This window comes from Ochotona princeps, chromosome 3, assembly GCF_030435755.1.
Source record: "Ochotona princeps isolate mOchPri1 chromosome 3, mOchPri1.hap1, whole genome shotgun sequence".
Classification (NCBI taxonomy): Eukaryota; Metazoa; Chordata; class Mammalia; order Lagomorpha; family Ochotonidae; genus Ochotona; species Ochotona princeps.
The window spans coordinates 9644881-9670338 of NC_080834.1; the positions used below are offsets into that span (position 1 = coordinate 9644881).

At 46.6% G+C, this 25458-nt stretch overlaps 1 long non-coding RNA gene and 1 pseudogene across 1 annotated transcript in view; one reads left to right on the forward strand and one right to left on the reverse strand.

Moving 5' to 3' along the window:
- LOC131479880 (uncharacterized) overlaps nt 1-9402 on the forward strand; it is a 28524-nt gene extending 19122 nt beyond the window's left edge. Inside the window, exons 2-3 of the long non-coding RNA XR_009245141.1 lie at nt 2941-3106; nt 9207-9402. This is a non-coding gene — a long non-coding RNA (uncharacterized LOC131479880). The remainder of the gene's footprint in view (nt 1-2940; nt 3107-9206) is intronic.
- Nucleotides 9403-18736: 9334 nt separating this feature from the next.
- Nucleotides 18737-20944, reverse strand: LOC101533454 (large ribosomal subunit protein uL29-like; annotated as a pseudogene).
- Between the last annotated feature and the right edge of the window lie 4514 nt (nt 20945-25458).

Here is a 25458-nt window from a genome sequence, read left to right on the forward strand (position 1 = left end):
AGAAGAGTTCAAGAGAGAAGGCAAGGCAGAGAGGGAGAGAGGGCGAGCTGGTCCACGGGTTCACTCCTCCAATGGCCCTCACAGCCAGGTCTGGAGCGCTCTGAAGCAAGGAACCTCTCTTGAGTGCAGGGGCCTGAGGCATTCAGCCATCCTCCACTGATTCCCCAGGCCATGAGCGGGAGCTGGATGGGAAGTGGGGCAGCTGGGATATGAACCAGCACCTATATTGGATGCCTCAGATGAACGATTAGCTTTATTTGCCACCACCCCAGCCTTATGTTTTCCAAGTTTTTGTTTTTTTAACCTTCGATATCAAATGCAGCTGTAATCTGCCACCTTCTCTTTCACTGTTCAACAAGTCCCTGAGTTACCATGGGAGTCATGATGAAGAACAAACTCTGTGGCAAGTGTTATTCCTTCAATCACAGTGATGCTTCCACCATCCCCTCTGTTACTCCCACCACCATCTCCTCCACCATCACTGCCCTCACACCGTCATCACTCCACCGCCCGCACCGTCATCACCATTGACAACACCTTGCCCACCTCTATTACCACCACAATCATCACCACTGCTGGCACAACCTGCACCACCCCCAGCAGCAGCAACAACCACATGGTTCTACGGCATAAAATACAGTGACTATGAAAGCTAGGCTTACAGAAAGATCTATACCCTACAGTGATCTGGACACCAACAGTGCTCATCAATTTAATTCATAGGGACTTCTATTGGCGTGGATCACATATTACCAAATGTTACTCACCAGTATGCTGATAGTTTTAGAACAATTTTGGGGATCTTAGCATGCCAAGAGGAATTTTTAAGTGTGAGGTTGTGAAATTGAGCTGTTCCAACTATCTGAATTCTTAAGTGGGAGAAAGAGGTTTAGAGAGGTGAAGTGACTTGTTCAGGGTCAGGTGAAGTGACAGGACAGTTCAAAAAAAGAACTCTGTCATCTTAGTTCACCACCCAGTAGCCCAACTCTTGCTGCAGGAGGACCAAATAAGGAAAAACGTTACCACCCAGCTGTAGGCAACTGCTGAGGTTGCCTTCTTCCTAGGTCAGAGAAAAGCAGCCAGTAGCTGGCAGGAATTCTGGGCCTGGTTAATGCCAAATTTGTGTTAACTATATCAGTGCACCAGTGTAATTGTTTATTTCTCTCTCTCTCTCTGTCTCCCTCTCTCTTTGTTAAGATATGTGGGGAAGGCAGGGAATGGCAGGTGGGACAAGCCACCCCAGCTCCCAGCTGTGAGGGCTGTAGATCACCTGGGGAAGGAAGTCTTATTAGATGGAACTTATTAGAATGGGAATGACAGAGCATGTTTGAAGGGGGAGAAATAACTTCTAGGGTCTTCCATGGACTGGACCATGGCACTTGCAGGTAGGCCAGGGAGCTGAGATGAAGTGATTTAGATGGAGAAAACTGGAGCACATGTGTGGATCAGGCCAAGGTATCCACCCACGTGGGATACCTGAGCTGGATTAAATAGCATTGCCTGCCACCTGCTGATGCACGCAAAAGCTGGAGCTGGGAGGCATGCCTGGCTGGCTGAGGCTGCAGTGCCTGCTGGGGTGGGCAATGTCAAGCTGGTCATGGTCAAGTTAGGCCATGGCACCCACCAGAACACACTGGAGTGAGCGAGGCCAGGATGGGGCACAGGTCGGGCTGAGTTAGACTGCAACATCTGCCAATTCCCATGAGGATTGACAGTGGGGCAGGCTGTGCTAGGCTGCTGCACTCACTAGTGAACGCTGTGACTGGGAACAAGCTGGGGTGAGTCAAGCTATAGCACCTGCTGGTGAATGCCAAGATTGGGGTGGCCATCTCAGATGGGCTGTGTATGAGAGCCAGATGAGATGAAGGGCAGAGCAAACCAGACTGCCACATATGCCAGCACACAGGAACTGTGTGGGGGGTCTGGTGGAGATTATTGATCGCCCTGATCAGGCCATGGTATCTGCTGATATACATGAGGGCTGGGTCTATGGCAGGATGGCTGAGCTGGGCCACAGCACCCTTCAGTTCACGTGAGATATGGGGCTATGGGGCAGAACTAACCAGGCAGCTGCATCTACCAGTATGTGCACTGGCTGGTGCAGGTGACAGACTGAATCTGTCAAGTCTGAGATCACCTTAGGCAAAAAATCTCGAGAAACTCTCCCAAGTAAGCTACTGAACTCAGGCCCCAGTCGCCCTGGAAAAATTACAAGATGTGTGGCCTGAGCTTGGAGTGATCCCATCAGTTGCTGATGCCTGTGTGGTGCACAACATTCCCACATGCACATGGGGGACATACCGGCCAGCTCATCTAGGCCAGCAGGGAATGTCAACTGCCTCATCAGAGGATAGAAAGCAGAACAGGTTAGACAACTCTCCTGGTTAAGCTTTGCAGCACGTTCCTTGGTTTGTGCACTGAAGTAGACTTTGTCAATAGAGCTTAGGATGATTTTCTCAACCCTGGAGCAATGTAACTGACAACTTCTTAGAACCATCATAGCCACCAGAATAACAGCACCCTCAGAACACTCCTATTTCTATCACATACCTTCCTCCATACCTGACCCTCCTCTTCCCCCTCCAGTTGAAGCCCACATAGGTGTGCACCCATCTCAACTATGTAAACAATGTTAAAAAGAAAACTTAATTTTAAAAAAAATGCTTATCCCAGCTCTGAACTGTATTAAACTCTCTGAAGAGCAGGAGAAAGTTGAGTCCTCTCTCAGAGTCCTGGCAGGTTGTGGAAAGGAGGAGCCCACCAGAAGAAAGGGTCACCGGCTTCCTGGGGAGGAAGCAGGAGAATGCTGCATGTCTTGGAAAGAGGATATTTTGTGCTTGTATGAAACCTTTCATCCATCCAACAATAATAAGTAAGACTTTGTACTTTCAGCCAAATATTGCAAAGCGCTTGACAAATGTTTAACTCATGAATCTTCAGAACAAACCAGAAAGGAAAACCTGAGAGGAAACAAGCCACCAGCTGTCAGAGTCACAATTCAGAAGGGGACTCCAAGTGACAGAGGAGTGAGCCACTCCGCTGGCAGGACATTCCTGGGCCTGAACACATCTAAAGGGACCCGACACTGGATTCTGAGTGGGCACAGGTAAACAGAAAACCTCCTGCTCGCTCCTCCCACCCGCGGCATTTCTACAGCTTTCAGGAAAAGATTTGGTTCTGAGTCACTAAGGATTGTTTGAAACTTCTTCAAAGGTTTTTGCTGGCATATCCTCTAAATAACGTTTTTATGAACCATGACATTTTTTGAGTGACATAAAAAAATGTTTTATCTCACGTTTAAGTAGTTGCAAAAGTTGTACTTTCTACCATATTACAACTATAGGTATTTTATCTATCTATCTATCTATCTATCTATCTATCTATCTATCTATCTATCTATTTAAAAGGAAGAGTTACAGACAGAAAATGAGAGAGAGGTCTTCCATCTGCTGGCTCACTCCCCAAATGGCTGCAACTTTAGGAATTGGGCCTGACCAGGCCAACTTCTCCTGGGTCTTCCATGTGGGTGCAAGGTCCAGGCACTTGGACTGTCTTCTGATGCTTTCCTAGGAGCATTTGTAAGGAACTAGATCGGAAGTGGAGGTGCTGGGACTTGATGTAACAATGTATGGGCTGCTGCTGCTGCAGGCAGCGGAGTTACAGGTCACACCACAGTGCCAGCCCCAGTACAAGTATTTTGAAACAATTATCGTGATTCTCTTTGGAATAACTGATTCCATCTAAAATTTAAGCTACACATGTATCTATTTTTAAAATGTATTTATTTGTAAGGCAGAGAGAGAAATAAAGGCATAGATAGAGCTTCCATTTGCTAATTCACTCCTAAAATGCTCACACGACCAGGACACACCCAGGAGCCCTGAACTTAGTTCAGGTGTCCCAACCACTCGAGCTGTCATCAGGGTGCACAATGGCAATAAGCCAGAGTATACAGCAGAGCTGACCTTGAACCCAGGCCCTCAGCACTGAGCTGAGGAGGTTTCAAGCAGAATCCTTATCATTGTGTCAAAAATCTGTTCTTACAATCTAAGCAAGATGATACCCATTATCATCCATCTAAAAAGTACACAAACTCGTATTTAACATCAGAAAATTTACCTCCCTCTCCTTTCTCCTTAGGCTCATCTTTTAATATTAGTTGCTTATGTATTTCTATTATTTGTTTGAAGTGTACAGAGAGCTATAGCTTCTACTTGCTGGTGTAGCCTCCTAATGCTCGCAGGTGGAAGTCAGGAGCACAAAACTCGATCCAGGTCCCCCAAGTGCTTGGGATACCATCTGCTGTTTTTCCTGGCACATTAGCAGGAAGCTGAATCAGAAATGGAGTAGCTGAGCCTCAAATCAGCATTCCGATAAAGGATGCCAGCATGACAAGCACTGCTTAACCTACTGTGCCACAAGGCCTGCCCTGCACTTCTCTTTTTAACTTTTATGTGCTTTTATTATATGTACTATATTACTGTACTTGAATGTCTTACGGGGTTTTTTTGAATATTTTTTGGCAATAAAAATAATTGCAAATTAAATTTTATTTCTTGTATTTTGCGAAGCTGGGCTGTTGAAACAAGTAGAGTCAAGCATATTATGACTCAATGTAAAGTTGATTTCACTCTCACGGGACAGCCCTGCCCACCTAAGTGCTCCTCTGCACACAATGGTAAGGGACTGCAAGTTCCTTCCTTCCTACGACTCAGCCATTCCCCAGACCAAGCGTTTACCTTGCAGGCTATTTTTATGTGTGTATCCTGTGAGCTAAGAATAGACTTATATTTAATAAATGCAACTAAGTGGGCAGGGAGTTTGTGAGATATGGGTTCAACTGCTGCCCGCAAAGGTGGCATCCCGTGGGTGTCAGTTCACGTCCACCAGCTCCCCGCTAATGCACCTGAGAAAAGCAGCAGAAAAATGCCCAAAGGCTTGGGCCCCTGCACCCATGTGGGAGACGCAGAAGAAGTTCCTGGCTGCCAGCTTTAGATCAGCTCAGCTCTGGTGGCTGCGGCCGTTTGAGGAGGGAACCAGCAGACAGAAAATGAAGCTCCTGACTCCCACTGCAGGGCCATTGGAGGCATGAAGCCACGGAGGGAAGATCTTTCTCGCTCTCTTGCTGTAATGCTCCCTTTCAAATAAATACAAACAAATCTTAAAATTTCTTCTTATTGCAACGAAGAGGCAGGCATTGTGGAGCAGCGATCAAGATGAAGAGGAGGGGCCCGGTTGCATGGCCTAGCGGCTAAAGTCCTCGCCTTGAACGCCGCGGGATCCCATATGGGCGCTGGTTCTAATCCCGGCAGCTCCACTTCCCATCCAGCTCCCTGCTTGTGGCCTGGGAAAGCAGTCGAGGATGGCCTAAAGCTTTGGGATCCTGCACCCGTGTGGAAGACCTGGAAGAGGTTCCTGGTTCCCAGCTTCAGAACAGCACAGCACTGGCTATTGCACTCACTTGAGGAGTGAATCAATGGACGGAAGATCTTCCTCTCTGTCTCTCCTCCTCTGTATATCTGACTTTGTAATAAAAATAAAATAAACTTTAAAAAAAGAAGAAAAATGATTAGAACTATATAGCATTGGAAAATAGTCCATGATGTAATTTCATAAGAGTAGGTTTTAATTATTTTATTCAAATGTCTACATTATATAGACATGTAAATAAACCACATGTAATTTTTACTCATGAAGAATGTATGTTTGTTTTAAAGATTTGTTTATTTTTATTGGAAAAATCTATCAGATTTAAGGAGATAGAAGGAGAAACAGAGAGAAAATTCCTCCATCCACTGCTCCACTCCCCAGCTGAGTTGATCCCAAGCCAGGAGTCATGAGGTTGTTCCAGGTCTCCTGCCAAGGTTTTGGGCTGTCCTATAATGCTTTTCATACCACAAGCACGGAGCTGGGTGTGAAATGGAGCAACCAGGACATGAAGCAGTGCCTATATGGGATCCCAGAGCTTGCGAGGTAAGGATTTAGCCATTGAGCTATTGCACCAGTTTCAAGGCTTGTTTTTCTGTTTGTTGGTTGGTTGGTTGGTTGGTTTTAAAGATTTATTAATTTGTTTTTGAAAGACAGATACAGAGAGAGGGGCAGTGAGTCTCTTACCCACTGAGTGACTCCCCAGATGGTCACAACAGCTAGGGCTGGGTCATGTCAAGGCAAGGAACCCAGAGCTTGCAACTTTGCCTGGGTCTCTTACATGGGTTCAATGAATCATCTTTTACTTTCCCAACTGTATCACAGACAGCTGGATTGGAAGCAAAGCGGCCAGTACTGGAACTCTCGCTCATATGGGATATGGGAATTGCAGGCAACAGCTTCATGTGCTACAACACCAGTCCCTCTAAGTCTATTTTTTTAAAAAAACTTATTTATTTTTATTACAAAGTCAGATACACAGAGAGGAAGATCTCCCGTCCGATGATTCACTCCCCAAGTGAGCCGCAACGGGCCGGTGAGCGTCGATCCGAAGCCGGGAACCTCTTCCAGGTCTCCCACATGGGTGCAGTGTCCCAAAGCTTTGGGCCGTCCTCGACTGCTTTCCCAGGCCACAAGCAGGGAGCTGGATGGGAAGTGGAGCTGCCAGGATTAGAACCGGCGCCTATATGGGATCCTGGAGCGTTCAAGGCGAGGACTTAAGCCACTAGGCCACGCCGCCGGGCCCACTCTAAGTCTTTTGCTACTGTAACCATGAATGCAGAAATCCCAGAAAAGATTTCTATGAAAAGATCTTACGTCCCCTCATTCATTCCCTGTTTGACCACAACAGCTCTAGCCAGAAGCCAGGAGCTTCTTTTGAGTCTCCCACGTGGGTGCAGGGTCCCAAGGCTTTAGGCCATTCTTCACTGCTTTCCCAGGCCATAAGCAGAGGGCTGGATGGGAAGTGGAGCAGCTGGGACATGAACCTGTGCTTGCAGGAGGAATGTTAGTAGCCAGTGGAGCCTTTTCATCAGCCCCTAAAATTCTAACATTATATTAAAATTGCACAAGTTTAGAAAGATTATTCTTGGTGCATTCTACTAAAGGTGAAGGCTACCTGGGAGGCATGTGAGAATCAGAGATGTGTCTACACAGGTATGCCTCTTGTCTTGACTCAGCATCTCTGTTTGGCACGTCGTTGGCTACCCAGGGATCATTCCTTCCAGCTAAGAGACCTCGAGAACAATGGAAAACAAATGATAGACAGCATTTGAGCATGTGAAGAATTCTTTCCTTAGCTCCATGGGTCTCTTTAAGAGCCCATAAGGTCTTTTGGACAATCAGGGGAGAGAAGAAGCTGAGTTGCACTACCCTACAGCATATCAGAATCCAGAGCCTCCCAACACATGCCCAGATACCATCACTCTAAACCGTACCTCACCTTCATGGAGCCACTTGTCCAGTGAATCTATTTAACCACTGAAGGATGCTTTCCTAGAAACCACAGCTTCAAAAAGCTACTTTGTTTCCCTAGACACTGAATGACCAAAGGAAGATTCAGGATGGCCAAGAAGATCAACTCTTTTGAAAAGGAATGAGAAAACAAGAAATTTGTATCAGGAACCGACATTGTGGTGCTTGAAACCCAGCTAGCATTCTAGGCTTTGCTCTGGCCAGGCTCTGGCTACTGTAGCTACTTGGGGAGTGAACCAGTGGATGAACGTTTTCTCTGTCCCTGTCTATTATCTCTCTGAATAACTCTGCCTTTTAAGTAAATGAATAAATACATCTTTAAAAGAAAAGGAATTTATATCAAACTTTAGGCTAGCTTCCCAAGTGGATCAAAAATTGATTCTCTTAAAAACATCAGCGTTTTGGTTAATGCCAAGGTATAGTGGGTAAAACCGCCACCTGCAATGCTGACATTGGTATTATTATTTGCTGACAATGAAAGGATTTTGGTGTGGTACCTTTATTTATTTATGGTGTGGTAGCCTAGCGGCTAAAGTCCTCGTCTTGCATGCACTGGGATCCCATATGGGCACTGTTTCTAATCCCAGCGGCCCTTCTTCCCATCCAGCTCCTTGTTTGTGGCCTGGGAAAGCAGCTCATGATGGCCCAAAGCCTTGGGACCCTGCACTCGCATGGGAGACCCAGGGTAGGCTCCTGGCTCCCTGCTTCAGATCAGCACAGTTCCAGCCGTGGCGGCTGCTTGGGGAGTGAACCAGTGGATGGAAGATCTTTCTCTCTGTCTCTCCTCCTCCCTGTATATCTGCCTTTCCAATAAAAATGAAATAAACACTTAATGAAAAATATTTTAAAAGATTTATTTATTTATTGGCAAGGCAGATATAGATATACAGATATACCATCTGCTGCTTCACTCCTCAAGTGTCCTCAATGGCTGGAACTGTGGGATGCAAAGCCAGGGGCCAGGAGCTTCTTCCAGATTTCCAATGTGGGTACGGCATCCGAAGGCTTTGGGCCATCCTCTACTGCTTTCCTAGGCCTCAGGCAAGGAGCTAGAAGGGAGGTCGAATAGCTGGGACAAACTGGTATCCACATGGGATCCTGATGCATCAAGGTGAGGACTTAGTCACTAGGCTATCGTGTCAGTCCCAACATCTCAATTTTTTAAAAAAGGAGTCCTCGTTATCCCTTATTCTCCAATAAAATGAAAATTTAGTCTCACTGAATCAGATGCCTGTGTGTTTTGCAGAAAGAGAAATAAGAAAACTCTTAGAGTGACTGAGCTGTGCAATAATCTAGCATGTCATGTTCTGTGCAGGGTGCTTCTCCAACCTATACTCTGTCCTGGCAGCAATGCTGCCTGGGAGATACTGTTAGTCAAGATTGACAATGAGGAAAATAGAGGATTAGCCAGATTAAATACTTTGCCCAGGGCCCGGCGTGGTGGCCTAGCGGCTAAAGTCCTCACCTTGAACGCCGGGATCCCATATGGTCACCGGTTCTAATCCCAGCAGCTCCACTTCCCATCCAGCTCCCTGCTTGTGGCCTGGGAAAGCAGGAGAGGACGGCCCAATGCATTGGGACCCTGCACCCGCGTGGGAGACCTGGAGGAGGCCTCCAATCGGCTCAGCTCTGGCCACTGTGGCCACTTGGGGAGTGAATCATCGGACGGAAGATCTTCCTCTCTGTCTCTCCTCCTCTCTGTATATCTGACTTTGCAATAAAAATAAAATAAACCTTAAAAAAAAAATACTTTGCCCAAAGCCCCAGTTAGTTGAGATTCAAAACCATGTCATTCTGTTTCCAAGGCACATGCACTTCTTGTCACATTGATGACCCTTCAACGAGGACAGTGGAGAGCAGAGAAGCGATGCACCTGCAAGTGGACACCTTTCCATTGGTGGAAGTCAGCAGCAGAGTTGGAAATGGGGCATGCCGCTGTGAACTCTGAAGCACACCATCCCCTCCAGTCTCCCCCAGCAGCCACTTGATCCTGAGACCCCTGAATACAGAGTGCACAGCCCCAAGGCAACCTGAGACACCGCTACAGGAACAATCTTGCACTTGCTCAAAATGACCTTCTCCCCAAAATAGTCTGCAGATGCATGTAGACAACCCTAGGGCCGTTCAGCCAGTGGTCCCAGGGTTCTGTCTTTGTCTCTGTTGTCTTCTGACCATATAGTATCTTGGTCAAGATTGTACACGCCAGGGGCCGTTACTACCTTTCTGATGCTGTCTAATCCCAAATATAGACCTGTAGGGCTCTTGCACAACTCCAGACAAGACTTGATGTTTCCTGGAGTTCCCATGAGTCCCTTAAATGCTGTGTCTATAACTGAGCTCACTGTCTTACCCCCTCTGACTCATATACTATTACGAGTATTGTTACATATTAAAATCCACAGACACTGTTTCTACTTCTTACAGTGTTCATTTAGGCTAGGCACATAGTTTCTACTTTTCATCCCTTAATTCTCTCTTGCAATTCTGACCTTCCACTGAGGTGATTTTTGTCTTCTGCCTTTCGCTTCCTTAGTTAATATTTCCTTATCCCAGTTCTGCCGATGGAACACTAGTCTTTGCTGATATAAAACATTTTCACTTCACTTTCATCCTGAACAATGTTTTTATTAAGTGTAGAATTCTAGGTTTGCTTTAGCGCATCAACTCCTTGACTCCTGGACTCCACTGTGGCTATTAATAAGTCAGCTGTAAATCTATCCTGATTTCAAAATATATATCTTTTTTTCTAATACTTTTGAGTTCTTTGTCTTGGAGTCTGCAGTAGCTCTGTGACTTGTTATCATGGTTATCTTGCTTGGTATTTATTGGGTTTCTTGAATGTTGGATTGATATCTTCCATTGTTTCTGGAAACCTTGCCGCCTTCAGATGTTTCTGATTGAGGCATTTTCTCTCACATCTTTTTCTGAGATCCTAAAAATCTTACGTTTGATCTTTATTTGGTACCCCATATCTATTTTACCCCCTATTCTATTGAATCATTATCTTATCAGTTGTATCTAATCTACTACTATGTCTATCTATTGAGACCTTCATTTAGTTAATGAATATTTAATCTAAATTTTTTTGTCTTTCTCCAAGTCAGTTGTATTTCTTTTTCAGGTTTTCTCTGTCAAATTTTTCAAATATACCCTGTAGTTGTTTAACTACCTGTGCTCAATAATTTCATTATCTAAAGTTTCATTTTAGTTCGTTCTAATTACCTTTTTTTTAAAAGATTTTATTTATTTTTATTACAAAGTCAGATATACAAAGAGCAGAGACAGAGAGGAAGATCTTCCGTCCGATGATTCACTCCCCAAGTGAGCCGCAACTGCCGGTTCTGTGCCGATCCGAAGCCAGGAACCTGGAACCTCTTCCAGGTCTCCCACGCGGGCGCAGTGTCCCAAAGCTTTGGTCTGTCCTCTCCTGCTTTCCCAGGCCACAAGCAGGGAGCTGGATGGGAAGTGGAGCTGCCGGGATTAGAACCGGCGCCCACATGGGATTCTGGCACATTCAAGGCAAGGACTTTAGCCACAAGGCCATGCCACCGGGCCTTCTAATTATCTTTTCTAAAAGCTTGTTCCCTACTCACTAGCAGTATTATGTGACACAGTTTCATAGGTACTTGGGTTCTCCCCACCCCTCCCCAAACCCTCCCACCATGGTAGATTCCTCCACCTTGTTGCATAACCACAGCTCAAGTTCAGTTGAGATTCCCCCATTGCAAGCGTATACCAAACATAGAGTCCAGCATCTTATTGTCCAGTCAAGTTCAACGGCTTCTTAGGTATACCCTCTCTGGTCTGAAGACAGAGCCAGCAGAGTATCATCCCAGTCCATTAAAAGCTCCAACATACCATCAGCAAAAATTTACATCATTATGGAATTAACTGACATAGTAATGCAGTGTAGCCTTTTAAAATAAAGATTTATGTATAATTTATTTGAAAGGCAGAGTTACAGAAAGAGGGGGAAGAGACTGATCTCTGACTAGGTTCACTACCTGATGACTGCAAAGCTGAGGCTGGGCCAGGCTGAAGCCAGAATCCAGGAGCTCCATCATTGTCTCCCATGTGGGTGTTAGGGACCCAACCACTTGAACTATCTTTTGATGCTTTCCCAGGCACATTAGCAGCAAAGTGAATAGAAATCGGAGCAGCTGGGATTTAAACCAGCACCCATATAAGATGTTGGTATTACAGGGGATAATGATATTCCCTACAGGAATATATTTATACATTGCATAGATTCTTTTTTTTTTTTACATAAGAAAAATGAGAACATTACCTACTTTTTAGGATTGTTATGAGCACAAAATGGCACTCAGTGTGTTAACTATTCAACTCGAAGAAATAGCCTCACTCTTTGAAACTCTAGACTCTGCTCAATACTGTTCAGTCTTTCCAGATATCTTGGTGTCTGGTAAGACAGCAAATACACCAGGGAAATTGGCCTGCTATAGCTAGGCTGGCCATAGCACAAGACAGATATGTCAAATAAATGTCATTTGCCCGTTGACTGTTCTTGTTATCAAGTGATTATTTCTGAAGGGAGTTCATAGGAGGAAGACAGAAATTAGTGAAAGCAAGAAGTAAGATTCTAATGCAAGAAAGGTAGGACCGGGCCATGACTCCTCAGAGCTGGGAGGGAAAGGGCTGAGCTCTCAGGGAGGATGACGAAACCTTCTAACGTGTAACAACGATACACCTCTTGAAGAAATGGGTAGACTTTAACAGCCCTGACCTGCTTCTCCTGGAGCCCCACCACTACCAGAACCAACTTTTACGGTTTGATGTGTTGGGTTTATATTGGAGGCTAATGACATCTGAGGGAGCCAGGCAAGATTTCTCTGATAGCTCTCTTCTGGTCTCTGCCTGCCACTTGTGTCACCGTGGGTAAGTTATTTAACACTTCCTCTATCTCATCTGTAAAGTGAAGTGATGACAACAACGATCTCTTGGGCGAACTCACCATAGAATCGACAGTCTAAGAAAGGTATTTTTGAGACTTAAAGGATCACTATGAATGACTATGTTGTGACAGGTATCAATGGAGACTGTCTTGGTAAATGGCCACATTACTCCTAAGGCTATTATGAATATCAAATATGACAACACACAAAAAAATACTTAAATGTGACTAGCATACAATAATCATTTGGCAAACATTAGCTATTATTTTTCTTTTTACATGTGTATTTTATGTCATTGTGTAACTATAATATTTAAAGAAGTTCCACATTGATAAATATTTTGGCAGTTTTCAATGTTTTTCAGTGCAAACAAACCTACAAAAAATATACATGCTTTTCCTTTTGGACAATACTTCCACCTATATTTTTCAATGCCAGTAGAGGAATTATTGGACCAAAATGTGTGTGTGTGTGTGTGTGTGTGTGTGTGTGGTGTGTGCATCTGAAGTTAAGATATATATGAACATACAGCCCTTGAAAGACTAAATACTAAGTGAAACAGGCCAGTCGGAGATGGTTGAATGATTACACTTTTAATAGGTATGGAAGAGTCCAATTCCAGGTTGACATTGTGGCATAGCAAGTGAACCTGCTGCCTGGGATATCGACACCCCGTGTTGGAGAGTCTGGGATCAGGGCTCATCTCTGCTTCCAACCCAGCTTCCTGTTAATGTGCTGTAAGGCATCAGATGATGGGCCAACTGCCTGCTTTCCTGCCACCCATGTGGAAGACATTATGGAATTTCTTCTTCTTTTTTTTTCCTTAAAGATTTATTTTACTTGAGAGGCAGAATTACAGAGAGAGAGAAGGACATACAGAGAGATCTTCCACCCGCTGGCTCACACCCCAAATGACCGCAGTAGCTAGGGCTGAGCTAGATTGAAACCAATAGCCAAGAGCTTCTCTCACATCTCCCACATTAGTCCAGCCACCCAAGGCCTTGGATCATCTTCTGTAGCTTTCCCAGGTGCATTAGCAAGGAGCTGAATGAGAAGCGGAGCAGCTGGGCCTCACAAGTGATGGTGTCGTAGGCGGCAGCTTACCTCATCACTCCAAGACGCCCTCCCCATATGGGGTTTCTGGCTCCCAGACGTAGCTGTTGGAGATATTTGTGGAGTGAGCTGGTTAATAGAAGATCTCTTTTTTCCTGGCCTCTCCCTTTCTGTCTATCATTGTGCCTTTGAAATAAATACGCCAGGGCCCGGCGGCGTGGCCTAGCGGCTAAAGTCCTCGCCTTGAAAGCCCGGGATCCCATAAGGGCGCCGGTTCTAATCCCGGCAGCTCCACTTCCCATCCAGCTCCCTGCTTGTGGCCTGGGAAAGCAGTCGAGGACGGCCCAATGCTTTGGGACCCTGCACCCGCGTGGGAGACCTGGAAGAGGTTCCAGGTTCCCGGCTTCGGATCGGCATCGGCCCGTTGCGGCTCACTTGGGGAGTGAACCATCGGTCGGAAGATCTTCCTCTCTGTCTCTCCTCCTGTGTGTATATTTGGCTGTAATAAAATGAATAAATCTTTAAAAAAAAAAAAAAGAAAGAAATACGCCAATAAGTATTTTTAAAAATTCAATAGTCAAATTCACAGAAGCAGAGGGCAGAATGGGCCCGGAACAGAGAGTTGCTTAGGTTTGAGTCACGCTTGGTGAGTAAGTTCTAGAGATCTGCTACTCAACGTTGGGCCTTCAGTGAACAATATTCTATTGTACTCTTTAAATTCTGTTAACAGGGTGGATCTCAAAAGTTCTCACCACAATTAAAATAATAATTATAAATATCTCTGAGTCACAATGCAGAAATGAGAACTGTGGGCTGCATCTGTCACTTGTGCTGCTAATGTGTGAGACTCCCAGGATCAAGTCAGGGAGCTTAACCGATTTCCCCAGCATTTCTAGCCTGCAATCTCTGCCCTGTAACTGCCTGTACCCAGGAGGTACATGGTAGTTTTGAGGACAATGCACCCAGGATGGTAAATTGTGTCATCCTTAAAATCGAAGTTATTTTAAAAAGCAGATAATAATACAAAGTGAATGGATAATCGGTTCAGTTGATAGCAGTGGGCCAACATTGTGGTGCAGCATGTTCAGCTGCTGCTTCCAAGCCAGCAGCCCTAGCACAGAGCCAGTTCGAGTCCAGTTATTCCACTTCTGATTCAGCACTCCGCTGGAAGATGTCTCAGGTGCCCAGGCTCTTGGCACCCACAAGAAAGACCAAGACGGAATTCCCGGTTCCTGGTTTCAGCTGGCTGTTGTGGACATCTGGGGAGTGAACCAGTGGGCGGCAAATCTTTCAGTCTCTCTCTCAATCTATCTATTTCTGTCGCTCGGCCTTTCAAACAGCTAAATAAATCTTTTGAAAATTGATAACAACAACAAAAATGTACAAAGCCCTTTGAGTTCAAGAGTTGGTGAAAGACATCAAGCACTGCAAAGAATTGGGCCCAGCATGATAGCTCAAGTGGCTAATCCTCTACCTCCAAGAGCCAGAATCCCCTAAGGGCACCAGTTCCTGTCCCGGCTGCTGTGCTTTCCATCCAGCTCCTTGCCTGCGGCCTTAGCAGCAGAAAATGACCCAAAGCCCTGGGACCCTGCATTCATGTGGGAGACCTGGAAGAAGTTCCTGGTGACCCAGAAGAAGTTCCTGACTCCTGGCTTTAGATTGGTTCAGCTCTGGCCACTGTGACCATTTGGGGAGGAAACCAGCAAATGGAAGATCTTTCTCTCTGTTCTCTTTATTTCTATAAATCTGCCTTTCCAATAAAAATGAATAAATCTTAAAAAAAAAAATGGGGGTGGGGGGAGAATTAGGTATTTCTTGGTTGAGATGGTGGTTTTCTCTTCTAGTGAAGATGGAGTTGGTAACTTCGGCAGAACTAGGCTAAGCAGCCCATCTGGCGTGGAAGACAGACTCTACCAAGGGGTTGGTTTGCTCCAGTTTCAGTAGGCATATTCGATAATCAGAAAATAAACCCGAATTTTAAATGATTGCAGCCTCAATCCTGTTATTCATGTCTGTCTTCCCTTCATTACTAAGATTTCAAAATACACAATCTACTTTTGTAGTATCTACTTCCTCATTTGCCTCTGGCTTCTCCATCAGGTGTGTTCATCTTTAGGAAGGATAAAGAGGGTGATGGAAAAATTCATAGACGTTCATCTATTTTCCTTGTAAAATTGCCAGGACAATGATGGCCTCCTCAAACTTCATGAATTTCTCTGCCTCACAGTGTTCCGGTTGCTCCGTGTTCCAGCTGTGCACCAGGTGAGCGACTTTCACAGATCTCCAGCCCGGACACATGCATGCCATCTACCACAGACCAATCAGGGGCTATCTACTGAGAACTTGGACAAGAAGGCGCAGAGGAGTCTTTGCAGGATTAGTCTCTAGCACCAAGGGGTCCAAGAAACCTGGGGCTGAAATGACTAGGAGATCACAGAGCTGACAAAGATAGCCAGTGTGCAGAAAAGGAAGAATGAGACCAAAGGACCGAAAGAAGCAGCCATGTGTAACCAGATTGAAGACAAAACTGACAGTCCAAGTATTATAAAGCAGAGTAAGAACAAATCGGGATCATTTATGTCCTCATGGGGCACTGTGTTAGTCACAAAGCAGTGCCCTACACGGTGACCTGTTGCTGTTTTGAATTTCATGTTGGCTACACAATGAGGCTAAGTTTCGCCTATTGCCAAAATGTCCACACTCTCAGATGCAATTAACAGAAAACTGGCACAAAGCAAACACCTGCTGTGCAGCTTTATCACTTTACAAATGCTCTGTCCAGACTGAACATGCCTTTGCTGCTTTGTCTGGTCAGTTGTGCCTCGGTCTCCCCACAAGGTCAGTTACCTTTTTTCCTTGGGGCTGTGGGAAAGCGTCCACAGTGTAGAACTGTAGCGTGAGCAGTCCAGGCTGACTCCTGGCCATCCCCGCAGGAATCCACTAGCAGCGATCACCTGGTCCACATTACCTTTTTTTAAAAAAAAAAAAAAAGATTTATTATTATTATTGGAAAGCCGTATATACAGAGAGGAGGAGAGACAGAGAGGAAGATGTTCCATCCGATGATTCACTCCCCAAGTGAGCCGCAATGGCTGGTGCGCCGATCCGAAGCCGGGAACCAGGAACCTCTTCCAGGTCTCCCACGCAGGTGCAGTGTCCCAAAGCATTGGGCCATCCTCGACTGCTTTCCCAGGCCACAAGCAGGGCGCTGGATGGGAAGTGGAGCTGCCGGGATTAGAACCGGAGCCCATATGGGATCCTGGCGCATTCAAGGCGAGGACTTTAGCCGCTAGGCCATGGCGCCGGGCCCTCCACGTTACCTTTTACCCACTGCAGCTCAGATGTCATTTTGCAACTCAGCCTTCTTCAGCAACTTGCCCTGTGTGCTTGTCATGGGGTGACCATGTCACATCCTTCCAGAACTGACTGGAGCTTCACTTCTTCAGAGAAAGCCTCCCAGGCTAATTCTGCTGCTCCAGGCATTACTTTAGTCTTAACCATAACAGTATTTTATTCTTAAATTAATTTGAGCATAGATTAGATCTGTTTGAAAAGAGCTGGCATGCCTGATGCTCAGCATGTAATATTAGAAGCAAAAAGAATGTGCTTCCACACCAATCAAAGTAGCTAGGAATGGAGGTAGTCAGGAGCTGAGCACCTGTATAATGTGTCCAATCCTTATAGCATACCTCCGAGGAAGCATTTACTGTTGATCAGTTTCGTTTTATAGATGAGGCAATGAATCATTTGCACAGCATCACACAGCCAGGCCCGGGCAGTGTCTTTAGGGAAACCGGTGTGGGGAACAGACTGGGTGCTGGACTTGGATGCGGATGGACTTTGTCACCTTTCCCTACTGCTGCCTCAGTATGGAGCTTGCTACTCTCAGCCACTCAGGTGCTGGGAAGGCATGCCGGGCCCCTCCCTCTACCCCTCCATTCTCTGTGTCAGAGCCAGAATGCGATTATATCGCGGTGCTGGCAGCAATCTTCTCGGCGATGCCTGGCCTCCTCAGACCTGCCGCCCTCTCCTGGATTGCCCCTAGGCCCGTGTCCACTGCCGGGCCACCCCGAGGCCCTCCCACAGCATGGACTAAGGGCTGCTCCTCCCTTTACCCTCCGTGTACTCCCCCCACACAAGGCTCTTACTCTTTGCTTCTCTCTCTTTCACAGGTTTATTTATTTACTCACTTGAAAGGCAGAGAGGGGAAGATGTTCCATCTACCACTTCCCTCCCCAAATGGCCACAACAGCTGGGGCAGGGCCAGGCTGAAGCCAGGAACTGAGAATTCCATTCCGTTTTTTCACACAGTTGCAGGGTCCTAAGCATGTGAGCCGTGTGCCACTGCATTTCCAGGCATATTAGCAGGGAACTGGGTTATAAGTGGGGTAACTGAAACTCAAACCAGCCCCAGTAGAGGATGCTGGCACTGCAGGCAGAGGTTTAACCTGATGAGCCATAAAACCAGTCCCTGGAAAGTAATTTTTTCTAGTAAACCTCCTTGTTGCATTAAGTGTAGTTGATACAACGCCAGTAAGCACTGTAGCACACAGTAGCTTATCTGGTTACTTTTTCTTAAAAAAAAAAAAAAAAAAAAAATTACTATGCATTGGAAAGCCAGAGAGAGAGAGAGAGAGAGAGAAAGATCTTTCATCCGCTGGTGAACTTCAACAGCTGGGGCTGGCATTCAGTCTGGGTCTCCCATCTGGGTGGGCAATCCCCGGCTGCCTCCCAGTAGAAAGGTCCAAGAAGGCAGTTACGAATTGAACCCACACTCTCCAATACAGGATGGGGGCAACCACAGCAGTGTCCTAAGAACTGGGCCAGACACTGGCTCTTGGAACTTCTTTAGACTAAGAGTAGGAGCACTGTGGCTCATCATCACACTCTTGGAGCCGAGCCTGGTACTTGACCCATTGCTGTCGCTCCATACATGACAAAAGACTTAATGCGGCTTCGCAAGAAGCCACAGGGTTCTCTTTTAGAGTGTGTAAAATGGGGTTAAAACAATAAATCAGGGCCCAGCACTATGGCTCAGTGGTTAAATCCTTGCCTTGAATTCCCTGGGATCCCAGATGGGCACTGGTTAGTGTCCCAGCTGCTCTACTTCCCGCCCAGCTCCCTGCTTGCGGCCTGGGAAAGCAGTCGAGGACGGCCCAAAGCCTTGGGACCCTGTACTCACGTGGGAGACCCGGAAGAGGCTCTGCCCCAGCCTCCTGACTCCGGATCGGCCCAGCTCTGGCCATTGCAGCCACCTAGGGAGTGGCTCTGTCTCTCTTTCTCTCTGTGGATCTGCCTTTTCAATAAAAATAAATAAATCTTTCTTTAAAAAAAATTTAGACCAAGCACATCTACTGCTCTCCTTTTCTTCACTCAAAGCCTAAAACAAAGAAAGCCAAATTAGGAAGATTTAAATGACATGATACATTCAAATCCCTGGTACTTGTGGAAACATTACCCAAACTGTTAACAATGGGTAGCACTTGAGAAAGAAATCTCTAGTTTGGGGGGCATAGCTAGAGAAGTTTCACTTTGGCATCTGCTGCAGCCCTTGCATATATAAGGACTATTCAAAAGTAAATTCAAAGAAAAAAGTGCCTGGCACGCTCTACGCAGGCAGTAAATGTGTTTCCATCACAAGTGGTAAGCCTCAAGTAGCGTTTACCACCAATGCATGTAATACTATTGACCATTGTGATTCCTTGCTATTATTGTTTTAAACAATTGCTCTTTACCTTGGGGGGTGTGTGTGTGTGTATTTATTGCATCGCCATCGCTGGCGGGGCTCACGCCTTGACCTGAACTTGCGCAGCAGGTAGAGCCGCTCTTTCGGCTACTGCTTCTTGGTCTTGAGGTTCTCCTCGTGTTTGTTGATGCGGCGGCGCATGGCGCGCGTGTTGGTGGGGCGCAGGTCCAGGGGCTTGTACTTCTTGCCCTTGTAGAACTTCCTTGTAGAATTTCCTGAGGTTTCCTTTCTGGGTCTGGTTGATGACGGTGAGCACCCGGGCGATGGGCAGCTTGGACGCCGTGTCGCTGGTGACCTTGGCGACGCACAGCTGCGACAGCTCCACTTTGAAGTCGTCCAGTTGTTTCAGCAGCTCCTCCTCCTCCTTTTTTTTTCTAAAGATTTATTTATTTTTATTACAAAGTCAGATATACAAAGGGGAGGAGAGACAGAGAGGAAGATCTTCCGTCTGATGATTCACTCCCCAAGTGAGCTCAGCAGCCGGTGCTGGCCCGATCCGAAGCCGGGAACCAGGAACCTCTTCCAGGTCTCCCACGCCAGTGCAGGGTCCCAAGGCTTTGGGCCGTCCTCGACTGCTTTCCCAGGCCACAAGCAGGGAGCTAGATGGGAAGTGGGGCTGCTGGGATTAGAACCGGCGCCCATATGGGATCCCGGCGTGTTCAAGGTGAGGACTGTAGCCGCTAGGCCACGCCGCTGGTCCCCAACTCCTCCTCCTTCTTGCCGCGGAGGTCCTGAGCCTTGAGCTTGGCCACTGCTGCTGCTCCGAGCAAAAGAGCTACTTTGTTCTTTAAATCAAATAATAATAGTAGCAGGCGCACATTCTGACTGGCTATTTTATTTTGCCATTTATGAAATAACAGGATTAACCTTCTTTAAGGATAGAGACTGACATGAAGAAACATTTTTTCCTTAAGGATTTCTTTTTGTTGTTGTTTTGAAAGAGTTAAAGAGAGAAAGAGAAGGAGAGAGACATTGTCTCTCTGCTGGTTTACTTCCCAGGTGGCCACAACAGCCAGACCGTGGCCAGGTTGAAGCCAGGAGCCAGGAGTGTCCTCCAGGCCTCCCACTTGGGTGCAGCAGCCCGGGTACTTGAACCATCACCACCCAATGCTTTCCTAGATACACCTGCAGGGAGCTGGATCAGAAGTGGAGCAGCTGGGACCCCAACCAGCACCCATGTATGATGGGATGCCTTACCAGCTGGGATGCAGCACTGGCCCCAGGAACCCTGGTGCTGACTGTTGCTCACCTGGCTGGCTGTGGGGTCTCTGAGAGCAAGGCAGCTGCTTTTGCATATACCCACACAGCTCACATGACAGCTGAGCTGTGCATCCTGGCATGGGCTCTGCCAGGAGGGTATCACCTGTGGAAGCTCTTGCTTGGGCACAAGAGACATGGGTTTAAAAATGTAGAAGACACGCTTATTGCGATCAAAATCCTTGATCACCTCACTACTCCCTGACTGCACAGAAAGGAAGTAGAAAATTAAGTCTCCTACTAAAAAAAAAAAAATACACTGAATTTAAGTACTTTTTTACTGTGCAGATTTTAATCACTCAATGTTCTCTCCAGGGAGCTGCCAGCATGCGAGATTAAATGGGTAGGTTTCAGGGGGCTTGTGTTTGGAAGCGGTTGGTGTTATGAAGGAGGGTGTTTCCAAGTGGGAGCCTGGGTTTGCCGAGCCCATCTGGGGCACACATGTTGTTTACATCCACAGCCACATGAAAGGTGATGAACAGCCCAAGAGGGTGTTGCCAACACACAGAAACATTTACCACGCAGCAGTTACGCTGGCCAAAATATTAAGAACTGGTGAGAAATGAATGAACATGTTGACATAACCATTCTGAGATACATTAGTCCAGCTCATCAGAATTCTTGAATTTGGGATTCTGGCACAGTAAATACACTTTTCAAGGATAAATGACCACATTAAGACTATCTTCTGAAAATGCTAGTGAAAGGTAGACAGCTGAACAAATGCCTTATCCTCAACCCTCTATTCAAACAAAACTAGATGGATTCTTAAAAGATGAAAGAGGGCCTGCCGTAGTAGCCTAGTGGCTAAAGTCTTCCACTTGCATGTGCTAGGATCCCATATGGGCACCGGTTCATATCCTGGCTGCTCCACTTTCCATCCAGCTTCCTGCCTGTGGCCTGGGAAAGCAGTCCCGGACGGCCCAAAGCCTTGGGGCCCTGTACCTGTGTGGGAGACCCAGAAGAAGCTTCTGGCTTCTTGCTTTGGGTCAGCTCAGCTCCAGCCATGTAGTCATTTGGTAAGTGAATCAGTAGATGGAAGATCTTTTTTTCTGTATCTCCTCTCTGTAAATCTGACTTTCCAAGAAAATTTAAAAATTTTTTAAAAAGGAAAGAAGGAAGGAGGAAAGGAGAAAGAAAGAAAGAAAAGAAGGAAGGAGGAAGGAAGTTTTTTAAACAAATCTTTTTATGTGTATCTACGGTACAGAAGATTGAAAAGCAATGCTCAATGCTTTGGTGTTGCATTGAGACTTAGATCATAAAAAATATTTCTTCTTAAACTTTGGATAGCAACAAACCACAGAGTAAGAGCTCCCCTGGCCCAGGCAGCCCCCTTCAAGCATTTCTACGATGTTAGCTGACTCCCTCCTCAACCCAAACAGGCAGAAATCATCAACATAATTTTACGAAGCTCTGGTCAGGAAGTACTTGAGCCAAGGTAACACAAGGTTAAGAAGAGCAAGAAATCAAACTCTGGAACCTGTCCTTTTAACAGCTATGCCATGCTTGGCACAACAATGTTCACAGTTAAATATTCCACACAGTATCTGTAACATTGAGTCATTCCTTCTCACCCTGACTTCTTAAATACAGAAGACAGGTCGATCAGAACTCTGTATCTTTATATTTTGGGAGCAAGAGGACAAGGAGGAAGATCACCTAAATATTATCACCAATAAAATATTTGTGATTTTCTTCAGAAAAGAGTCTCCTGACTAGGAAAGCTTTGCTTAAAGAGAAATGAAAAGGATCTCATTGAAAGCTGCAGTGTTTCAGGTTTAGCTGGCCTACCAATCACAAGGCTGAGGGCTCTAAAGCCTAAGTTAGAATAGGTTCTTACAAAGGACTTTTCTAAGTTGGCCTGGCAGCCATTTTTATTTACACAAGCCCTCCTCCCCACCCCCGCCCAAGTTTTCCATGTTAGTGTGCTTCCATTGCTTTCAGTTGGGCCTGCAGTAACTTTAGCGGTCTTCCAGATGTTTGCTGACATCAGCATCCAAGATGTGCTGGCCAGCTGTCTTTAAAATTGCAGGAACACTGCGCTGGGTGCATTAGTTATGCAAATGGGAAAGCCAAGACAAGAAGCCAGTGTTAGAGAATGAAAAAGAACTGAGGCAAGGCCGGGCCAAGGCTTTACTGGCAGAGGCAGTTGGGGGAGAAAGCCAGAGCGCAAGCTGTCTTTGATCAAAGCCCCCAGCAGGCACCAGCATTGTGGTGCAGCAGGTTCAGCGGCAGCCTGGGGGGCTGACATCCCATATGGGCACCAGTCCAAGCCCGAGTTGGTCCATGTATAGTCCAGCTCCCTGATAAAGTGTCTGGGGAAGTAGTGCAAGAATGGCCCAGGTGGCATTCCAGGATCCTGGCTTTTCAAAACAATCATTACAACCATTTGGGGAGTGAAGCAGCAGAGGGAAGCTCTCTCTCTTTTTCTCCTTCTCCCTTTAGTTCTGCCTACAGTGAAGGGCTGTGGCTTTGTCTTCCCAGCATGCTCATAGCCTCTGTCTCAGTTAATGTCTGGACATTCTGATTGGTGCATTGAGGAACAGTTAGTCGCTGGATATGTCAGTTACTGCACTCATGTTTTCTCCACCCAACAGGACAACTCCCAACTCTCCCTCACTGTTTGTATTATAGAATCCCTAGCTTGTCATAAAAGCTAGCTTAAAAAAATAACTGGGCCCGGTGTGGATGCCTAGTGTCTGAAGTCCTCTCCTTGCACACGCCAGGATTCCATATGGGTGCCGTTCCTAGTCTTGGCTGCTCTACTTCCCATCCAGCTCCCTGCCTGTGGCCTGGGAAAGTAGTAGAGGATGGTCCAAAGCCTTGGGACCCTGCACCCTCATGGGAGACCTGAAGCAGACTCCTGACTCCTAGCTTTGGATCAGCTCCGCTCCAGCCATTGTGACCACTTGGGAGTGAACGAGAAGACGAAAGATCTTCCTCTCTGTCTCTCCTCCTCTCTGTATATTTGACTTTCCAACAAAAAATAAATAATTTTTTTAATTAATTGTTTACTTGAACCATGACTCAAACCCAGTCTCAGCACTTGCAAGCTGGTGCTCGGACCTATCCTTGCCAGCCTGCACCCATCTGGCTTTCACAAACCAGTGGGTTTGAAAGCCTATCCCAGCCAGGTGTGCCCCCAGATCCAGCCCACATGTATGCTGACAGGTATGCTGAAGGCACCCTGGGTTGACGTTCCCTTAATCTTGGTTCCCATAGTCTTCACCAGCAAGAGCTGCAGCCTGGCAGGAGAGTTCCCCAAGTTCCCATATCAGGCCCACTTCCAGCCCTGGATATTGCATGTGCTGGTGGATGCTGTGGCCCAATCTGAGATGGCCAGTTCTCAGTCCTGGCCTTACTGGTGGGTACTGCAGCCTAGCTTAATTGTCCTGCACCTATTCCAGCTATTGCCAATGGATGATACAGGCTAGCCCAGCCTGGCCTATCCCCTGACCTGGCTTTCATGTGACCCAGTGGGTGCTGCAGCCTAACACAGCCTGTCCCATACCCATTCTGACTCTTGGGAGCACCAGTGGGTGTTGATGCCTAGCCCAGTCTGTTTTGCTTCCAGAGCCAGATCACACACATGCCAGTAGGTTCCTCTTAGGCTGGTATGCCCCCAGCCCAGGATCTTGCACTCACCAGTGGGAGATATAGCCTAGCAGGGGACTCCCCAAAGTTCCCCCATCAGGCTTGTTCCCAGCCCCAGATTTTGGACAAGCTGGAATGTCCTTCTGCTCAGCCTGGCCCAGTGCACCCTTAGTCTCCGCTCTTGCCCTCACCAAGTGTTGCAGGCTAGCTCCACCTGGTGCAGCCCACACCCATCCTGGCTGGTCAGCATCATTTCTTATACCTGTTGACTATTTCTGCTTTCTCTTGGGAAATTCATGTCTAGGTATTCCATCCATTTTTAAAAAGATTTATTTTATTTTTGTTGGAAAGTTAAATATACAGAAAAGAGGAGAGAGAGAAAGAAGATTTTCTGTCTGATGATTTACTCCCCAAGTGACCACAACAGCCGAAACTGCAATGATCTGAAGTCAGGATCCAGGAGCCTCTTCTAGCTCTCCCAAGCTGGTGCAGGGTCCCAAGATTTTGGGCCATCCTCAACTGCTTTCCCAGGCCACAAGCAGGGAGCTGGATGGGAAGTGGGATCACTGGGACTAGAACCGGTGCCGATATGGGATCCCAGGGTGTGCAAGGTGAGGATTTTAGCCGCTAGGCTACTGTGCCAGGCCCCTTCCATCCATCTTTAAAATAAGGCTGTTCTGAAATGGATGTTTTATAAGGAACAGAAAATCATTCAAACCAGGTTAAATACTTTGTGTTGGTGATGATATCAGTTGTGTCTTTGGACTTTGGCTTTTTGGCAGGACACACAGTTGACTCCCTCAGAGAACGAGGGATGATAGGAGGACGCACGAAGCACCGGGAACCAGACAAGGCCATCTTCTCCGGGACACAAACCCTCCTGATTTCTTCACCGTGCCTCTGCTGTTTCTCTCTCATCTCTCCTCTGTTGAACCACTCCACATATGACTCTTCGCAAGCTACAAGTCCATAACTCTACTGAATCTTTCAGTTCCAGTTCACCATACCAAACAGAACGGACTCCTTTGATTCTAGGTCATCTTTCTAGCAAGACTATCCAGGCATGGTTTTCCTTAGGCCAGGTGATCATACAGGTCCAATATAAGATTCCAGACTTCTGCGGAGTTGAGCATGGCAGTTTAGAACAGGAAAGGTATTCATGTGCTCCGGATCAGGAGCCATACTGGAATTGAGTGTGGAGAGAGGTTTAGAGAGAGGGGGAGGCAGAGAGAGATAGAGACAGGGAAGAGAAAAATCTTTATAAGCTGGCTTTCTCTTCAAGTGGCCACAATGGCTAGATCTAAGCCACGATGAAGCCAGCAGCCAGGAACTTCACATTTGGGTCTCCCATGTGAGTGCAGGGGCTCCAAACTTTTGGGTCATCTTCTGCTACTTTTCTCAAGCCAGCCATTAGCTGGGTGTGGGATCAGAAGTAGAGCAGCCGGGACTCAGGCCAGTACCCATATGCAATGATGGTATCGCGCACAGCAGCTT